The sequence below is a fragment of the Caretta caretta genome, chromosome 5 (genome assembly GCF_965140235.1).
Source record: "Caretta caretta isolate rCarCar2 chromosome 5, rCarCar1.hap1, whole genome shotgun sequence".
In the NCBI taxonomy this organism is placed as follows: domain Eukaryota; kingdom Metazoa; phylum Chordata; order Testudines; family Cheloniidae; genus Caretta; species Caretta caretta.
In genome coordinates this window covers 102,606,483-102,627,787 of record NC_134210.1, presented here as the reverse complement: position 1 = coordinate 102,627,787, position 21,305 = coordinate 102,606,483, and the positions used below count along the sequence as shown (strand labels likewise).

Sequence of the window (21,305 nt, the reverse complement as noted above, 5' to 3'; positions counted from 1 at the left end):
TTTAGGTTAACAGTTTGCTGCCAAAGTTGACAACTTCTTTAAATGAGCAATTTGCTTATATCATGATAATAAGGGGTTAGGCCCCAGCACTGTTGTTCCCCAAGGTACCATAGCAAATTAGGTGGGCTGCATTTGCAAAGCCGTACATCAAGCATTGAAAGAAAAGGAGTACTTGTGGCACCTTAGAGACTAACCAATTTATTTGAGCATGAGCTTTCGTGAGCTACAGCTCACTTCATCAGTTTGAGCTCATGCTCAAATAAATTGGTTAGTCTCTAAGGTGCCACAAGTACTCCTTTTCTTTTTGCGAATACAGACTAACACGGCTGTTCCTCTGAAACCTATCAAGCATTGAGTTATCCTGTGGACTTTCCCCTTTCATATAGAGTTATTGAGTCTTTGAACATCTCCTATTAATTAACTGAATACTCATGCCTGAAAGGGGGCCTCAGAGAGCTTTAACTGCAATTTGAGAGCTTGTTTGCCAAGAGGGTTTTGCCAATCTAGCATCACTTTAACAATTCCAGACAATCAAAGTCTAATGGAACTGACAGAAAAGAGCAGGGCTAGAAAAGAAACCCTGGGAGTAATGTACAGTAACTGGCCCCATTTCACTCCACTGCCCAGGGGTGGCAGGTTCGTATAATTTTTGGTGGTGCCCAGAATGGGTCTAGTTCCCCCCCCTCCTCCCAGCCCTGTAAGCCAATATATATTTTATTAAATAATGTAAAAATGGACTGGAAATAAAGTTTCCCTTTATTGCACAATATCACTATCGTAAGAAAAAAATATTTAACTAAGAATATCAAAGTTATTAATACTCTTTTGAACACGGAATCAACCATGCACTCTTTGATCAACAACCCTCAAAAGCAAATACTTTCTAAAATTAAAACAAATATAGGGTTAGGGTTGTTGATTGTTAGCAGTCCTACAAATCAAGAATTTGTTGCTGGGATAAAATGAAGCTACAAAGCACCGGCGCCACTAGATTTCAAGGGTCAATTAAAAGTGTAAAGTCAGAAGCAGCACTCGCCTGCTTCAATATATTATATTTTGTTGTACCTGTTGTGACGAAGTGGGAATACTGTGTGGGTGCCTAAGTTTCCCCTATGCATTTCTTAAGGATCTAGGTGGTGGGATAAGGGTTTCTGATTGTTGTAGAGCCCTAGAGAGCCAGTGTGATGCTGTCTGCCACACCATGCACCTCCTGCAGTGAGTCTGCCTGGGCGGGGCTCCTGGGGAAGCCAGAGGGCCCTGCACCCCAACTCCACTGTCAGACGTGACTCTCAGCCAGCCAGTAAAACAGAAGGAACACAGTATACAACAGAGCTTGTTGTAGGTACAGAAAACAGGACCCCTCAGTCAGTTCCAACTTGGGGGTGGGGAGCCCAGACCCAAGTTCTGGGCCTCTCCCAGTTTCCCCAGCCAGCTCCAAACGGACACTACCTCCGGTCCCTCCTCTGAGGTTTGTGTCTTTTCTGGACAAGGCGGCCACCTGATCTCTTTGTTCTCCAACACTTTCAGTTGGCACTTTGCAGGGGAGGGGCCCAGGCCATCAGTTGCCAGGAGACAGTGTGTCGGCCATTCTCTCTGTAGACAGCATCACACTGGCTCTCTAGGGCTCTAGAGCAATCAGAAACCCTCATCCACGAAGATCCTTAAGTGCATAGAGGAAACTGAGGCACCCACACAGTATTCAGAGAAAACGTTAAGAACATTCCCACTTCATAACACCTGTATACAACCAATTATATACTTTAAAGGGTGTAAAATAATCAAGTATTGTGCTAAACATGATCATACCCTAAACTGATTGCCAAATTTAAGTTGCGTGTTTTTCCCCTCAGGTGAGGGCTCTGGGGTGGGGCTGGGGATGAGGGGTTCACACTCAGGAGGGGGCTCAGGACTGGGACTCAGGGTTGGGGTGCTGAGGGCACAGGCTCTGGGGTGGGGCAAGGCTGGGGACGAAGAGTTTGGGGTGGAGACAGTCTGTCCCAGGGTTAGGGTCAGAGATGACTCTTCCCCCGCCCCTCCCTGCCGGCAGCAGCGAGCTCCGGGTGAGAGACCCCTCCTCTTCCCCCCCCCCCCCCGCCGCACACTCACTCTGCACATGCTCCTAGGGCCCCACTCAGGTCCAGGAAGCCCCCTCGCCTCCCCTACGGTGGGTACTGGTGGGGGGGGGGGTGGACTGCCATCATGTGTGGCCTCCCATGCTGCTGCCCCTGACCATAGCTTCACTGGGGGTGGGGGATGGGGCTGCCCCTCGCCCAGTGTGGGGCAGGAGTGGTGGCTGCGGGGCGGGGGGAGGGCAGGGTGTCACAAAATTTACCCAAGCCCCAGCGGCTCAGGAATTCCCCCCCCCCCCGGGGGGGTGGGGGGGTGGTGGAGGGGGGAGGGGACTGCCATCACACGTGGCTTCCTTCCTCCGCTGCTTCAGCCTGCTGCCCTTCATGGTAGCCTCACTGGGGGTGGGGCTGCCCCTTGCCCAGTGTGGGGCAGGAGTGGTGGCGGGGGGGGGGGGGGGGGCAGATCACAGAATCAAATACTCACCGAAGCCCAGCAGCTGCTCAGGTGAGTGAGGTCCCCTCAGGATGATCAGGTCCCCCGGAAGTCCCCTCAGTGTCTCCTCCTGGTGGGGGGGAGGGAAGAGGGCTGCCAAGCACGTGGGTGCCCCCGCCCCCGGTGCCGCAGTCAGCCGCCTGCCTCAAACTGCGGCCGGCGTCTCTTGTTACCATAGGCAACAGCAGCCGGCAGCTGCGCGCGCAGGCAGGCAGGCAGGCAAGCAAGCTTGCCTTCCGCGGCAGGGGCGCTCCGGGGCGGCAGGTGGGGGCCGGGGGAGAGACCCAGCTCCAAATACTGGTGGAGCAGGGCCCCCGATTCTGAATAATCCTGGTGCCAGGGCTCCACGAGCCCGCATAACTCGCCGCCTGTGCCACTGCCAGAACCCAGGCTGCAGCCCCCCGCGCGGTGCTGCAATCCAGCCCAGAGGCAGCGAGTAGGGATCACAGCAGCTGGCTCCAAGCACTTGCACGATGCATTGGAAAGCCTCTGCTAACAGGACCCCACTGGAGCCCTAGGTGTAGTTTAAAGCTTCTTCCCTTGCAATGGAATCCTTGAGAGACAGCAGAGAGTCTAGGGATGCAAACTGAATGCACCTAAGCGTGTGTGGGAGGCGATAGGGAGGAGGATCAAGAGTTGGATATGGTAAACTGGATCCGATGAAGTGAGCTGTAGCTCACGAAAGCTTATGCTCAAATAAATTGGTTAGTCTCTAAGGTGCCACAAGTACTCCTTTTCTTTTTGCAAATACAGACTAAAACGGCTGCTACTCCGAAACCTGCATTCCTTCGGGCCATCCTGCCCTCCAATACTCATTGGCAGGGCCATCCTTACCCATACGCAAAGTACGCAGCTGTGTAGGGCACCAGGAAACTTGGGGCACCAAATTTCCTGGTGCCCTTCGCAGCTGCGTGCTGCTTCAGCCCTGCTCCGGCTCTTCCCCAGGGCCCCTGTCCCTGCTCCGCCCCAGCCCCACTCCCCTGAGCTTTGCAGCATGGCCAGGCCTGCACTCACCAGTGATGGGAAGTGCAGCAACCCGGCCCCAGCTGTGCCGCCAGTAAGTGCTGGGGGGTGGTTTCCCCCCTTCCCTCCATAGAGCCCCAGAATAGCCAGGGACCGCCCTGCTCATTGGCAATTCCTATCGGCTTCAAATAGAACTTTGAAGAAATTAGTTCAGTCCCCTAAATAAAGATACTATGTGAAAACAAAGAGAGAATAGTCCACTACATCTTTATCACAGTCAGACAATACTTGACAATATCAGACAATACTTGTAGTGCAATACATTTTTTGAGCCAGAGCCTCAGCAGCTGGAGCATACTGGTATGGCACAGCTTCACTGAAGTCATTAGAACTATGCTAATTTACATCAGCTGAGAGATTGTGGCCCACTATTTTCCATGAGTTAGAGACTGCTGGTGTAAGTGCTAGGTGAAATAAAAGTCATAAATGGGACACACCATTTTTTCCACTCATAACAAGTGGATTATAACCTGCCCCCTAATTTATATAGGCATTACACACATCCCAAACTAGAGCTGTAAGACCACAAACTGTTACACACCTCACCAACATTTGTTAATAGCATATGAAGTTCTTTAATTTGTGTTCCATAATTTGAATGTAAGAGCATTTAGCTTTTTTAATAGCTCAGCCTGTTCCCATTGAAGTCAATTGGGAAATTCTCATTACATTTAAATGGGAGCAGGATTGGGCCTACATTCTTCAAATTAGAAGGGTAAAGATGGTGCTACAGTGATTGTACTAAAAACAAAGATTAATACACTGTCAGGTTATTAAAGTTCACAGAAATATTTAGGAGACAATGTTAATAGACAGGTTTCAGAGTAACAGCCGTGTTAGTCTGTATTTGCAAAAAGAAAAGGAGTACTTGTGGCACCTTAGAGACTAACCAATTTATTTGAGCATAAGCTTTCATGAGCTACAGCTTATGCTCAAATAAATTGGTTAGTCTCTAAGGTGCCACAAGTCCTCCTTTTCTTTTTGCAATGTTAATAGAACATGCTAGATTAGCACAGAGGAAAAGCTGAAATGTTTATTTTCAAAGCATAAGACGCGGATCCTGTGTTAGCCAATGACTGTATTTACAGCTACAGTAATTTAAATAGAATCCGTTTTCTGACAGATGCTAGTGCAGCTGGGGGAGATAGAGCATGGCATGCATGAGACAATAGGGCTATCAGTTTAACCAGCTCAGTAAAATCCTAGTATCAGCCAGTAAAAATAGATAGTTTCATAGATGTGGTATCATCAGAAGGTTATGCATGAAATGGTGTTTTAATCAACAGGAGTGTGATATGCAAATGGATGTATATTATATTCTGATTGTTAAGAGTAGCTACTATTTCTCACCATCCACTAATGGCAATTCCATAAATTAGTTAGTACTGAACTAGCTATTCCTCCATCCACTGTTCTGTGAGATGGTAGCATATGATGCTCTGGGTGTGCATTGAACTCTGTGAGCCTATTTCAGCTGGTTCCAGTGGAGTTATATGTCAGCAAAGAATCTGGTCTAATATTTATCTCCACTTCTCAAAATGCATATTTTACATTTAGAAGACGGGGGGGGGGGAAGGTATGGCTTAATGAAAATAGAATGAAATTATTTTGGTGCTCCTTTTCATTTTGTTTATGATGGTGAAAGTAAAGCATGTTAAATAGATTAAGAACTGACTCACTGACAGATCTCAAAAAGTATTGGGGAATCAATCATCATCAAACTGGAGTTTTTCTAATGGGTTCTACAGGAATTGGTTCTATGCCTGACACTATTCAACATTTCCCATCAATGATCTGGGAGCAAATATAAAAAAACACTACTGATAAATTCAGCAGATAACACAAAGTTTGGTGGCGTGGTAAAGAATGAGCAGCATCGGTCACTGATACAGAGTGATCTGGATAACCTGATAAACCAGGCCCATTCAAACAAAATGCATTTCAATACAGATGAATGCAAGATCATCTAGGAACAAAGAATGCAGACCATACCTACAGAATGCAGGAAAGTATCCTGCAAAGTAGTGACTCTGAAAAGCATTTAGAGGTCATAATGGACAAACAACTAAACAAGAGCTCCCAGATGTGATCTGGTGGCAAAAAGGGGCTAATGCAATCTTTGGAAGTATAAACAGGGGAATAGCCACTAGGAGGGGAGAGATGATGTTACCTATATAGCATTGGTGAGATCAATACTGAAATACTGCACATAGTTCTGGTGGCACATAGTTTTTGGGGAAAAAATATGAAAAATGGAAAGTGTGCGCAAAGAAGAGCCACAAAAATTATTCCAGGGGCAGGGCAGGAGGAGCCTGACAGTGAAAGACACTGTTTAGCTTATCAAATTAAAAAAAAAAAAAAAAAAAGAGGTGATCTGATTTACTGTGTATAAGTACTTTCACAAAGAGAAAATGCCACATACTAAAGGGCTCCTTAATCTAGCAGAGAAAGGCATAACAAGAACCCATGGCTACAAGTTAAGGCCAGTAAGTTCAAACTGGAAACAAGGCACACATTTGTAACAGTGAGTGTGACTGACCATTGGAACAGACTACCAAGAGAAGTGGTCTTCAGATCAAGACTGGATGCCTTTCTGGAAGACATATTTAGTCAAACACAAATTATTGGGCTCAATACAAGGATAACTGGATGAAATTCCATGGCCTGTGATTTACAGGAGATCAGACTAAATGATCTAATGGTCCCTTCTGGGTTGAAAGAAAAAAAACCCACACAAATATGAAAGCCCTTGGATAGCTACCAAAAAGCCATTTCTCGCACAAGGCCCACAAGCACCAATCCACATTGGCCAAATGCCTTCTGTGTCCTAACATCAGAGAAGAGAAAAAGACAAACAAAAATGTCAAAGCTGAACCTCTTCCTCTAGGTCCCTGCCATGAATCTTGATTTATCTGGGTCTATCCTGAAGACTGTAAGCTGTGGAAGGCAGGAACTGTTTTTTATTTGTGACCTGTAAAGACCATTCATGGTACTTAAATAAATATAGTATATGAGTATGTGATGTTAGCATTGCCATCACTGGACCAGGGACTCTAAGAGAAGGATATGAGCTCCCCTGCCTGACTCATTTACCTGGATATGTCGTAGAGATAAATGCACTTGCCAGCATCTGAATTAACTTGATTGGACCCAAACCACCTATAAACATAAAATGCATCAAGTTAATGTGTTTTCAGCATGACCAGTGACCTTCAGCTTGCAAACAGAGGTGTGATGAAAACAGTTACTGAGGAGTAGGGATCTCCGTATGCCTGAGGAGCATGTATATGTTGGCCTTACCACTGTGATGATTACAAAGAAAGGCTTTAGAAAAGCATGGTGAGGCCAAATTTTCAAAAGAGGCCACTAATTTTGGAGTCCTCAGTTTCTGGGTCCCCAACTTTAGACACCTGCAGCCTGATTTTCTTAGGTACTGGGCACCTGCAGCTCCCACAGACTTTGGCTGGTGTTGGTAGCATCCAGCATCTCTCAGACCTGGTCTACACTAGTGGGGCGGATCGATCGATCGAGAATAGCATAGCTGAAGTCAACATATCTTAGATCGAATTAGAATCACTTACTTCGCATCCTCGTGACGCAGGATCGATGGCTGCCGCTCCCCTGTCGACTCCGCTTCTGCCTCTCGCCCTGGTGGAGTTCTGGAGTCGACAGCAGAGCGATCGGGGATCGATTTATCACGTCTACACTAGATGCGATAAATCGATCCCCGATAGATTGATCACTACCTGCCGATCCAGCGGGTAATGTAGACGGGGCCTCCGAATCAGGCCTTAAGGGCCAGGTTGTCAAAGGAATTGAGGCGCCTAAGCATTCCTCATTGATTTCAAAGGTGCTAGGTGTGTAACCTGCCTAAGCACTTCTAAAAATCCCATTCAAGACATCTGCTCCTCCACAAGTGCTAATGGAAATGTACCACCAGAATAAGTAACAAACACAAAGCATGGCAGAATTTCTGTACTTTCATCTACCATGTAGATGCTATGTAGCTGTCAAAGTCGGTGTATAAATTGCACAATTAGGCTTCAAAACACTCATGTGAAATAAACACTTCTTGAATCTATTACATACAGGAGAAGTCGAATTTGGTCTAACTTTCTTGGGTCAATGTTTTGAGTGATTCTTTTCCAGCTTCTCTCTTTCCTCAGTACATGCATACATACAAAGCATGCCCATGCTTGTAATGTAGCTGACCCAGTGATACTTTACATGGTTTTAGAGTGGTAGCCATGTTAGTCTGTATCAGCAAAAACAACGAGGAGTCCTCTTGGCACCTTAGAGACTAACAAATTTATTTGGGCATAAATAAATTTGTTAGTCTCTAAGTGCCACAAGGACTCCTCATTGTTTTTACATGGTTTGATACTCAACTGGAGGGGCTTTCTTGGAGCTCCAGAAATGGCTGAAACAGCCATGTACAGGAATTAACCAGAATCAGGAACCAGAGTAAGCATGGAATCTGGTGAAGTTCTATAGGAACCCTGAGGAGAGGGCCTGACAGATCTCATTCACACCAATGCAATTTCAATTTAATGATTCAATTCCAGATTTACATAGAAGTAACAAATCTGACCTTAGGAGTTCAACTCCCACAAGCATCTCTGTGCTTTCCTGCATCGTTCCCCGTGCCTGGGACGTCCTCTCTAATCCAATAATGTCATTCAATCTCCTATTCCCTTCAACAGTGACTTACATGCTTATACCAGCCTAACAACATTTTAGTAATAATAATTAAAAAAAATATATGAACCTTGCAAAAACAACTGCAGAATGTTTAGTGTAAGCCTGCTTTGGGATAGGGGAGGGTTATCTTTATCATGCCACATCCAGCCTAGACTGTAAGCTCACCTTTACATCTGATCTGATTAGTTGGGAGCTACATGCATTGTTGGGTTTGGGCTGACAGTGAACTTGCAGACATAGGGGACCTCTTCTTTCAACCTTCCATTGGGGTTGGACTCTGGGACAGATGGCATAAAACGGGTAATTTTGCCCTCATTTAAAAAAAAAAATCAACAGAATTGGAGAGAATGCTTAGAAGGACCAGAGGATATGGAAATAGTCTAGAGACGGTAGAGACATTGGGTCAAATTCATCCAATGCAAACACAAATGAACAAGTGTAATGCCTGTTGAAATCCTGGATTCAACATTAGTCATGTTGGAAACAATAATATAAGTAACACATCAGTTGTAAGGGAGTCAGGAAATTGGTGTATCTCAAAAAATAATGTAACCTGATCAATTTGGCATTCAGTAGGGGCTAAACTCCTGTTCCACTGACTTCTATGGGACCAGAATTTGGTTTGACTTGGACCAGAAATCCCTGCCTTTCTTGGAGGTTATCTTCCCTCTATCCTGCATGCCTTCCTCAGGACAGGAAGGCTACCATGGCCTTATGGAATAGACTGACAAAATGCAATAGGGATGAAGACTAAGAACATATGGAGTTTAATAGATTACTGAGCCATCCTACAAAATTCAAATGGAGATATAATTCTACATTAAATTCTATAGAATGTTTAAAAGAAACTTGGGTGAATCTAACCAGCCAATTGGAAGATAGCACTTCTAACCCATGCTATTTTAATCTTAAAATCCTAAAAAGGACCTTTTCAGACACTGCCAAGCTCCCCTAGGTAGCAGAGATAAAACATTGTGAAGATTGTGGAACAACTGAAAATGTCAAAAAATAGAAATCTAGCAGTGTAAGACTGTTTGAATTTGCCACAGTGGAGGGATTATTCCATCTCGCAGGACTGACTCAGAGGCAGTGCTCTGCAATGTGGAAAAGTCTGGTGATAGCATTCACCAGCTCCTTGGAGAGCTGAGTATGAAGCCTGATTGGTCACCAAATGCTACGCTGGCCAAAGATGCCACATGAGATGACTTAATCCCTAAGACCTCTTAGAAAAACCACACGGATACATCAGAGTTGGAGTTAGGGCAGGTTAGAATTGAGTCTAAGGAGCAGGGAGGGAAAATAATTGCTTATAACTGAACTAAATAACTGAATGCTCATTAGTAAGAAAACCAAGCCCCTACCTATAAAACTGAATTGGAAAACCAAGCTTGCAGTAAAAATATAGTGCTACTGTGGGCCCCAGATGAGCTGGAGGGCAAATACTTAACTGCTTTTTTTAAATCAGCTAATACCTAAGGCTCTCTAGATAAACACCTAAGGCTAGCTTTACATGGAAAGAACCTACAGACCTCTAAGGAAGACTTTAGCAGGCACTAAGGGATGGACAAATCAAGCCACAGTGACTTGATGCAACCAGGAAAACCAAAGAAAAAGAATGGATCGATTTCTTTCCAATAAAGACCAATTCGAGAAAAAGGAGGGCTCCCTTCCCAGTGTCAGCAAACTATTCCAGGAGCTGAACGGCAAGGCCATTTTATGATACCTGATTAACCCTAAAAATAACTTAACACTAAATGAGGCTCGGTGGGAATGCAGGAGTCTGCCTGCATGGATCCACTGGCACAGTTGTGACCTTAGACAATTGTGTTCTCTTCAGGACAGGAACTGTGTCTTCATATGTGGTTGCACAGCACATAGTGCAACCCAGCCCCAATTCTGATTGGGGTCTGTGGGCACAACACCAACAAAGCTACACATTACATGATGTGAAATAAGCAGAGGCATCCAGTAGCAGCCTAGCCATATTAATCCCAAACGTATCAGCCACGCCCAGAGAAAGAGCAGCTAGCAGTAGTCTGAGACTAGGCTATGGTTGATACAGGCAGAATGCCTCCCAAATGACACAGGTTCCAAAATTTGGCCTGTAGCCAAAGACTGGATTTTGGGACTCAGGCAGCTCCCTACTGCCCACCTTTTTCCTGTCTGTATTTCCATAGAAACAGAAACTAAATTGGTGAAAATAAAGTAAGGGCTTCTCAAAGCTGATGTATTAAAAACAGTGCTCGCTTACCTAATTTTGCAGAAAGGAAATAGCTGAATACAAAGCTCTCTGCTATCAGATTCATCTACCTGTGTAGCTGTGAAAATGCTAGCTTCTAAAATGCAGTCTGTAGTTAAGTCTCTTTGGCATTCATTAAAGAGTTCATTAGAAAAAGGCAGCTATCATTAAGCTGTTAGAAAGTGTCAGACCTCAAAGCATGATCAGCCAATGAGAGTTCGTTATCACAAATTCTGATAATGCATAATTACTTCCTGCTTGTTTCACTGGTGTAATGTGTTGACACATGATATCCTGTGGGGAGTTTGCTTTCTCTTGAAACTCAAATACCCTCCCGCCTGTGCAGTTCAATTAAACTTATTAAACTCAGTTTTGTCTTCCCTTACTTCTGGACTCTTAATTATAATTAGTCCAACAAGAGCAAACCACCACTGAGGACGTGAGTGCCCAAGGGAGAGAGCTATGAAAGTCTTAATGTCAAAAAGTATTTTAATTGTAAAAAGTCCCAAGTTAAAAAAGGGAAGGAGACCCCAAATGCAGGAGGCACAGAGTGTATTTCCTCCTTTCTCTTCTTATTTCAGAAAGTAGAGACCTGGGCACTTCCTTATCTTGCCTCAGTTTTCTTTGAACCCAGAAGAAGTCAGCACTGTTCACTGGGGATCTCCATTTTAAGTCATGAATGAGAAAGCAAAGGCTTGGGAGTGTTGATATTTATATCCTCATTCTGCACCAGCTAGTGACAATAATGAAGCACTGGAACTTCTCATTGAGGCGTGGAAACGGCCCACTATTTCTTTGTGTTTTGTTTGTGTCAACTCTGCTTTGTTGTTCTGGTTTACAGGGGAGGTTGTTGGTGGTAGTTCCTTCCCCTCCCCCCCACACAGCAAGCAGGAGTCTCAGGGAGCAGCTCCAAGGTAGAGGGCAGAAGCAGCACATGGCAGTGGGGGGAAATTAAGGGAGCGGGGAGCTGATAGTGGGGCTGCTGGTCCACCCTGGTTCCAACCACCCACCAGCTAGTTGCAAAAGGCTGCTTGTCCTGGAAGCAGTGGACAAAGCAGGCAGCTGCCAAATGACTTAGAAGGGAGCATTGCACAATTTTAAACTAGCATGTTAACTAATTGATCAGCAATGTAACAACAACGTTAACCGCGATGACTTTAAGTGAGGAGTTCCTGTACCTATATTTTGTTACTGGAATTTTATAAATCAAATTAATAAAGTTTTTAAACAAAGTCTCCCTCTCTTTATACTTAGAACAGACTGCTGTCTTCCTTTCCTTCCTTGCTGATTTTAGACAGCCAACACCTCCAATGCCACACCTGCAATACCAAGATTCAGTAGTACCATATGTTCAGAGGTGAGGAAAATGAAAACACACATACTGAGGTTTATTATGAGTTTAATGATTTAAAAGGAGAAAAAGAGTTCCAACCTCTAAATGTTATACTGGATATCAGTAGAGTGGGAATCTGTTTCAGCTAATCAAATGCCTTCTTACACAATACCAATTATTTATTTAATCTCTTGTTGAGGTTATTGCTGTTTCCAGGTGCTGAGGTATACTGGGATTCAGATTACGCTATCATACTTTCACGCACTCAAACAGTAAGAAATGACTGCAGGGGTGTGCACACGCGCACAGAACTCAGTAATGGGATAAAGAAAATGGAACAATATGGAGCTTCCAGAGAAAGGCTTTAGTTAGGATGTTTTGTTATACATTGTAGGGGAGATTTGCAAATGGCAATTATTATTTGTATTACTATAGCACCTACAAGCCCTAATAAGGATCAAGATTCCATTGTGCTAGGTGCTGTACAAATGCAAAACAAAAAGAGAGTCCCTGCCCCAGAGAGTCAATGGCAGCTAACTGCAGGTAAAATGTGTTTCTAGTGTTTATTATTTATATTATGGTAACACCCAATCGGGAGTGCCCCCCCAGTGCTAAGTGCCGTACAAACATGTCAGAAGAAACATTCCCTGGTCTGCAGAATGCACAACATAAAACAGTTAAAAAACAGATGAAGGGTGAGGGAAGTGGGTAAAACATACAAGTGAAATGCTCAGAGGGGTGACAGAAAACATCTTGGTTGTTTTCCAGTGCATATAAAGTAACTGAAATGTAAATATCTTTTCTTTGCTCACAGGCTGACACTTGTGGTTTATTCCACATTTTCTAGTGTTCATTCCCTTCATGTTTTTGCAGTTCTGCCATGATTCTACTATTTTCTCTTCACCGCTGATAGTGCCTAGTAAGCTGACTTCAGGGCTTTAATATTATTGCATTAAGAAACTGAACTGTCTACCCTATTGATCTCTGTATCAGATCATCCTGGGCTATGAAGCCGCAAAGAATTTCTGGCTGCTTGGGAAAACCTGACACACTGAACCAGCACCTTGTTACCTTACCAACTGGCTCATACAGCTGAGAGAGGAAAGCAGATCAATAAACAGCATTAACCAATATTTTGACATTTGTAAAAAGTATATGGGAGCATGAGAAAGGAAATTAAAGGAGAGCAATGGGTGGGAGAAAAAAAATGAAAGGGGAACCAAAAAAAAGGACTGTATCTCCTTAAAAGAGATCCACGATGCAGCAGAATGATTCTATAATCTAGTAGACATGAGAAGGGGAATCTTAAAGTATCTTTAGGCAAACAAGTAAGCCAGCTTTCTATGTACGAAATGTAGTTTATATTTTCCTGTCAAAATTATAATAATTTCCTCATTTTGTTCCTTCCAAAAGTGGCCGGAGAGCAGTGCTTTTCCATGAATGCTTTTTGTAACCCTCTGAAAAAATCCTGTTAATGCTTTCAAATGTTGAGCAAACTTTGGACATGTGCAGAACTAGAGTTTTGGACCAGCCTATTTCAGAAACAGAAGACAATTGCAAAATATGGATCCTGATATGAACTACCTCCAATGCTGGGTGAGTGTTCAGTAAGGTTTTGGGTTAATCAGAACTGTGTTTTGGAGTACAGTTCTGGCATTGTTTGGCTGGCCAAACTGTTAGAATTGAGTTAGGCCAAAAGTCTGAACCTTGTGTAAACACAGTTGGTTTAAAAGCTTTATACCTGGGGCTATAAACAAATGATAAATCTCAAAGAAAGAAAAAAAAAACATACCTGGCATAGCTGCTCAGATGTGATGTGATTCAAAGAACTAGTAGCTCCACTTCTACATCTTGATAGGTAGACAATTCTGCTGTGTTGTTTGTCTAAGACCACTGTGCAAACCTGACAAAGGGTCAAAAGTTTAACATAAAAGCGTAAATCAGAGATTCAGCTATAGCAATGTCTAAAAGTTGCAGAAATCTCTTTAATGTTATAGTACATATGTTGGAGGACTATAGTTGGTGGGCTTCATGGAAGAAGTACATTTTCAGAAAGGATTTGAATGTATTCTGTGATGTTTCACCCCATAAGGCTTTATGGAAATATGCTTATGAATATATATATGTGACATAAATAGAATAAGTTTTATGCTACATATGCCATGTAACATATATCTGTAAAGGTTATGATCTACAGAATCTATTCATCCTATTTGTATGCATGTATCATTTTTGTATTCAAAGTTATGAATATTGGCTGTGTACTGGTTTGATTTTAAGTAGCCTTAGTAAGGCATTTGGGGAGCTTCTTTAGAAAGGAATTTGCAAGTTAAGTGCCCAATCAAGAAACACTTAACAGACAATGGATCTTGGAAGGCTCCAATCCACATAAGAAGCCTACTTGAGGACGTTCAAGGTAGCATGTGAACCATGGCTGCTACCTGTAAGTTCTGAGTCATTCATGGACATGTGACTTGCCCATGTGACTCCAAAACTCCATTTTGTAGCTGGGATTCTACACAGGGGGAGAAAGGGGTGTCTACCCACAAGAGAAAGTCGATTTAAACCCTTGGGAAACCCCTCTGTGACAGGTTGGATCACAGAAATCCCCTTGGGGCTGCCACCTGATGTGCATGACTACTTCTGCCCCTGCTTTCTCTGCCAGCTTGAGACTCCAGCACCCTGTCTTGCTGAGCCAGACACACCAGTCTGCTCCAACACAGACCGAGGGCCTGAATCACGTGCCCCAAAGCTGCAGACTTAGCTAAAAGTAACTTAAGAAGTTTTCCTGCCTTTAACACTCAGATGCCCAATTCCCAATGGGGTCTGAACCCCAAATAAATCTGTTTTACCCTGTATAAAGGGTAAACTCATAAATTGTTCACCCTCTATAACACTGATAGAGAGCTATGCACAGCTGTTTGCCCCCCACCCCAGGTATTAATACATATTCTGGGTTAATTAATAAGTAAAAAGTGATTTTATTAAATACAGAAAGTGGGATTTTAGTGGTTCCAAGTAGTAACAGACAGAACAAAGTGAATTACCAAGCAAACTAAAATAAAACACGCAAGTCTAAGTCTAGTACAGTAATAAAACTGAATACAGATAAAATCCTCACCCAGTAAGCTTCCTTTTACAGACTAGTTTCCTTTTAGTCTGGGTCCAGCAATCACTCACACCCCCTGTAGTTACTGTCCTTTGTTCCAGTTTCTTTCAGGTATCCTTGGGGGTGGAGAGGCTCTCTCTTTAAGCCAGCTGAAGACAAAATGGAGGGATCTCCAAGGGGTTTAAGAGGTGGAGATCCCCTCCTCTCTCCTATGCAAAGTCCAGCTACAAAATGGAGTTTTGGAGTCGTCACCTGGGCAAGTCACATGTCCATGCATGACTGAGTTCCTTACCAGCCAAGCCACATTCCTGGGAAAGCCCAGATGTGGATTGGCATCTCCAAGTTCATTGTTGGCTTAAGGGCTTCTTGATTGGGCACTTACTGAGAATAGTCTTTTCTCAGGAAGCTGACCAACTGCTTCACTAATACCTACTTAGAATCAAACAAGCACACAGCCAATATTCATAACTTTGAATACAAAAATGATACATGCATACAAATAGGATGAATAGATTCAGTAGATCATAACCTTTACAGAGATCTGTTACGTGGCATATGTAACATAAAATACATTCTAGTTATGTCCTATATACATTCATATGTATATTTCTATAAAGCCTTATGGGGGGCACCGACACACCCTCCATTTTGTTTTCAGCTGGCTCAAGAGATAGCCTCTCCTCCCCCAAAGAATAACTGAAAGAAACTGGAACAAAGGACAGTAACCATGGGGGTGTGAATGATTGCTGTACCCAGACTAAAAGGAGTCTAGTCTGTAAAAGGCAGCTTACTGGAACACCTCTGAGGGTGAGGTTTTACCTGTATTCAGTTTTCTTACTATATTAGGCATAGACTTACGTGTTCTATTTTATTTTGCTTGGTAATTCACTTTGTTGTGTTACTACTTGGAACTACTTAAATCCTACTTTTTGTATTTAATAAAATCACTTTTTATTTATTAATTAACCCAGCGTATGTAGTAATACCTGGGGGGTGGGGAGGGGCAAACAGCTGTGCATGTCTCTCTATCAGTGTTATAGAGGATGAACAATTTATGAGTTTACCCTGTATAAGCTTTATACAGGGTAAAATGGATTTACTTGGGGTTTGGAGCCCACTGGGAGCTGGGCATCTGAGTGTTAAGAGAGAGGAACACTTCCTAAACCGCTTTCAGTTAAGCCTGCAGCTGTTAGGAGATGTGGTTCAGACCTGGGTCTGGGTTTGCAGCCAGCTAGCATGTCTGGCTCAAACCAGGCAGGGCACTGAAGTCCCAAGCTGCCAGGGAAAACAAACCTGGAAAGTAGTCTCAACACATCAGTTGGCAGTTCCCAAGGGGTTTTCTGTGATCCAACCCGTCACAGTATTCCATCTTTCTTCTTTTCCAACATTAGCTTAAGCAGCCCTCCATTGATCTATCTCAAGCCTGCCATTAGATCTAATTCTTATTGCTGCCAGTACTGCAGAAGTCTTTCCAGTTGTGTTGTTGAAGTCCAGACTCTGCCATGCAACATTACTAGTGATGTCAGTGTGGAAGCAGCCATTAGGCTGAGAACTGGAGGAAACCATTGTTCAGTAAATACTAAAACAGGAGACTAGGTAGCTCAGAGGATTGGCAATAAGCTATGAAATCCATGACCTATAGGTTGCCAGTTCAAATTTAGCTCAAGTTAGAAGGGATAAAAGTTGAGCTCAGGCAATGCAGACAAGAGTTGGTCCCACCAGATATCTGTTTTATCAGCTACATGATCTAACTTGCAGCATAATTGCAGCTTCTAGCGAACAAGTATCCTGATCACTGATTGAGACAGCCTTAGCAGTCTAAAAAGACCAGAGGCTGAAGAGGCACAAAGGATGTTCTACTCTTTTATCCTATGGGTGTGGTTTCTCCTGGTCAGATTTCAGACTCTTTCGTAAAGTGACATGGAGAAGCTGGTTTCTTGACTACCTGGGCTGTATTTGCCAGTGTATAAACAAGATTTCAAGTCAGTCTGGCATCTTACACAAGCAAATACATTGTCTGCATTTTTTTTCTTTTCAGTAATCTATGCACACACTACTAACACCTGAATAAACATGTCCCTAGATTTTATTTTGCATTAATTTTGTCCGCCAGTCTCTCAGCTTGGAGTCCCACAGGCTTTGGAATTCATGCTGGGCTATCCAACAGCATGTGCTACCTGATCTGCCTGTTCCATGGGATGTTGGATTTACTCCTCCCCATCCCCACCCCAGTTATGATAAATATAGCTCAGGGGTCAGCAACCTTTCAAAGGTGGTGTGCCGAGACTCCATTTATTCACTCTAATTTAAGGTTTCGTGAGCCGTAATACATTTTAATGTTTTTAGAAGGTATCCTTCTACAAGTCTATAATATATAACTAAACTATTGTTGTATGTAAGGTAAATAAGGTATTTAAAATGTTTAAGGAGCTTCATTTAAAATTAAATTAAAATGCAGATCTTATCAGTTTAGTGTGATCCTTGCCCTTGCTTTTCCTTGCTGAATTTCCAATGTCTGGCACGTATTTATATACTTTAAGCTGCACACAGGCTTCTGCGTGATCAGTTGTTAACTGGCTGCAAGAGGGACAGAGGACAGATTTCATGTGTGAAAATACCTGTTCACACAGGTATGTGGATCCAAATGCTGAAAGCATTGCAAACACAATTTTCTTCAAACAATTAAATTTCACTGGCAGGGACGTCCAGCAGGTCAGAATAGAGGCCCCGTGATCTCTCTCGGTAGCTTCAAGTGCACTCCGCAGATCTCCAAACTTTGATGCCTACAATTCTGAGCTTTTTAACTGAATGAGCTGCATTTCTAAATCTTCAACACCCATCCACTGAAATACAGACAAATCCAAGTCGCTTTCGTTGAACTTTTCAGGTTTAATTAGAAAAGAAAGCATTGGGCCAAATCGCTGGAAATTTTGAAATCTGTCAGAAAATTCTGATTCCAGTTCTTGGATGTACATTCTAATCTCAACGTCAAATGCAGTGCACTGTTCCATGTGGCCGAACCCCGGCTGGCAGGGCCTGGCAGCCGGTACCCCTGGCTGGCAGCGGAGCCCCCAGGACCAGTGGCCAGGACCCGGGGCCGTCAGCGGGCTGAGCGGGGCTGGCGGATAGAACCTCAGCTGGCAGGGCGCCAGTGGCTGGTACCTCAGGCCAGCAGCGGAGCCCCTGGGACCGGTGGCCAGGACCCGGACAGTGTGAGTGCCACTGAAAATCAGCTCACGTGCTGCCTTCGGCATGCATGCCATAGGTTGCCTACACCTGCTTTAGAGTTTCACAGAGCTCTTCCTCAGGTCTAGAGAAGGCAACCAGTATACCTAATCTAAGAACATAGTGGGAGAGTTTTTCGAGCATAAGGGGTTCACACATACCATACGGGACCACTTAAAATAAGTGGGCACTAAGTGTTAGCAGGCAGTAGGTTACAAATTGTTGTAATGAGCCATAAAGATCAGTGTCTCTGTTAAGTCCATGGTTTTTAGCGTCCAGGTGATTTTAAGTGTGTAAGGTGTGTATCTTGGACATTCTTTATGGAGCATATTCTGTGGTAGCTGAATGCCTGGCTATAGATAACCGATTTTTTGGTATGTCTGGGGTGATTGCTGGATCTGTGAAGTTAAGTGTTGTGATCCATGGCTATTTTTGTAAGTAGTCATTTGTAAGGTTCCATTATTGAAGCTAATCATGGTGTCCAGGAAGTTGATTCTGGAATGTTCTAGAAAGAGTTTCATGGAGGGGTGGGGGTTGTTGAAGTTGCGGTGGGAATCTAAGAGGAAGTTTAAATAATCGGTCCAGAAGATGAAAATATCATCAAATGTACGTCAGGTATATTGTTGGCTTTGTGGTACATTTTTCCAGAGATTCTTCCTCAAGGTGGCCCAGAAAGATGCTGACATATTGGGGAGCCATCCTAGTCATAATGTGTGTTTGTTTTCTTATCTCCATCTGTTGGTTGGAGGATATAACACCTACTGTCTAAACTGTCACATTTAGATGTGAGAGAAAATGCTACATAGCAGATAATTTGGGAGGGCCAAGTACAACAGTAGATACAATAAAGCAGCAACAGAGAGGGTATACTGAAAGGCACCTGACACTGTATGAATGGTGTCCTTGAATATCCAATGCATATTAAGGCACCAGCTGTCCAGGTCTGGAACAAGTTATCATAGAAATCTATTCCTTCAAGCTGTGGTTTTCCAAACAGACCCTTTGATTCCTTTGAGGGCTGCAGGATTCCTACATGTGCTCCTTGTGGGTCATTCTTCTCCAGCACGCATAGTATCAGGCTGTGTGACAAAATAATTTGCGATCTTCAAGCTGAGCAGAATTCTGTTCACATCATCTCAGGTATGTGGACCCATAGATCAAATAGTTAATTGATAAAATAATAATAATGCAATAACTAATTAATACTCCCAACAAACCTATGAGGTTGGCATTCTGAGCCCCTTTAACAGAGAACGTGAGGCACAAGATAAATTATCTTACCCATCAACAGTGTCAGAGCCAGGCTAAGAATTCTGCCGCACCTTGTTCCTCGTCCAAAACTCAGCCGGCTGGAATATGTCTGTGTGCGCCACAGTATAATGGACATTATGTTCTGGTCCGACTCCTACCTAGCTCCAAAAAGCAGTATCACTGGAATATGTAAATAGATTATTCAAAATATGTTCTCATAACAAAGTGCTTTAGGCTAGGTCAGCTATGGAAAAATTTATCAAAGCAGGGAAATTATTAACTGGCAATTGAATGTATCGTGGTCTTCTCTCACCCTGCAATGGAAGAGACACAAAGAGTTATGACTTCACCTAATGGAAGCAAGGAAGCAAAGACAGTAGTTTATTTGTAAACCCTAGCTCCTCCCCTTCTGGCTCAGCTAATCAAAAACGCAACAAACATATATGTAAGAAAAGAGGCAGGAGATACAGAAGGGAGGATAGAAGAAGGCTGCCACTGTTACTACATCCTACAATGAAATGGACAGAGACAGCCAGTAGGGCAAGCAGTAGGACAGAAAAGGGAAGATGCCGTTTACCTGGGGCACAGAGTGCAGCAGCATCTGGATTAAATCCTCTTGCAACATGAGTGACAGCTCTGCCCAGCAGTCGTTGATGAAGAAATAGGAGAGGTTCAAGTGTCAACACTCATGTTTCAGTTGCTGCCACAGCCCTCCCTGCCTGTGAGGTGTTCATACCCCTCACAGTGTGTCCTCTGATAACCAGAAAGGTGATTCTGCAGGCTGTTTGTGTACTTGATTAATATGGTCTTTGGCCCCATTGATCCTCAACATCTTGGAGCCTGTATCCCTTCTTAGGGCCATAGAAGTGGAAAAATTCTTGAATCTCTTTGTTGAGTATGAGCCAAATGACTGCAAAGGTTCAGAATATGAAACCTGCTCATGCTCAGGTTCTACGACTTCTGAGTCACAAAAGTCTCAGGAAAATCCGGATCTGGGAAGTTCGGATTTAACTGCCTATGACCAGAGACCTTTCGCACTAGAATACAGCCTATGTGGAGGTGCTGAATGGTAAAGCAGATCTCTTGGAGGTGATGGAAGGTTTGGCTAGCAGAAGTCACAGAGCATGCAGGAAGGGAGTCTGAGCAGGAAGGGTCTAACTATGGAGCAGTGGGTGGGCAGCAACATCAGGGATGGAAAGAGAGGAGGCAGCCCAGGACAGATTGCTCAGCAGCACACTGAGAACTCAGAAACATAGAATCAAAGGACTGGAATGGACCTCGAGAGGTCATCTAGTCCAGTCCTCTGTACTCATGGCAGGATGAAATATTATCTAAACCATTCCTGACAGGTGTTTGTCTAACCTGCTCTTAAAAATCTCCAATTCCACAATCTCCCTAGGCAGTTTATTCCAATTCTTAACCACCCTGACATTTAGCAAAAAGGAGTACTTGTGGCACTTTAGAGACTAACCAATTTATTTGAGCGTAAGCTTTCGTGAGCTACAGCTCACTTAGGAAATTTATCCTAAGGTCCAACCTCAACCTCCCTTGCTTCAATTTAAGCCCATTGCTTCTTGTCCTGTCCTCCGAGGTTAAGAAAAACAAATTTTCTCCCTCCTCCTTGTAACATCCTTTTATGTACTTGAAAACTGTTTCAGAGTGGTAGCTGTGTTAGTCTGTATCAGCAAAAACAATGAGGAGTCCTTGTGGCACCTTAGAGACTAACACATTTATTTGGGCATAAGCTTTCATGGGCTATAACCCGCTTCATCAGATGCATGGAGTGAAAAATACAATAGGAAGGTATAAATATACAGCACATGAAAAGATGGGAGTTGCCTTACCAAGTGGGGCAGGGAAAA

At 43.6% G+C, this 21,305-nt stretch overlaps 2 long non-coding RNA genes across 4 annotated transcripts in view; one reads left to right on the top strand and one right to left on the bottom strand.

Moving 5' to 3' along the window:
• Positions 1–3,123, bottom strand: part of LOC142072203 (uncharacterized) — a 77,231-nt gene extending 74,108 nt beyond the window's left edge. The window contains exon 1 of the long non-coding RNA XR_012668603.1: positions 2,554–3,123. This is a non-coding gene — a long non-coding RNA (uncharacterized LOC142072203). The remainder of the gene's footprint in view (positions 1–2,553) is intronic.
• The window catches only part of LOC142072204 (uncharacterized), a 31,870-nt gene continuing 13,046 nt past the window's right edge, over positions 2,482–21,305 (top strand). For 2 of the 3 annotated variants that reach the window (XR_012668606.1, XR_012668604.1), the window contains exons 1-2: positions 11,794–11,882; positions 13,272–13,454. This is a non-coding gene — a long non-coding RNA (uncharacterized LOC142072204). Of the gene's footprint in view, positions 2,575–11,793; positions 11,883–13,271; positions 13,455–21,305 lie in introns of those variants that run through there. The other variant, XR_012668605.1, reaches the window with a different exon arrangement.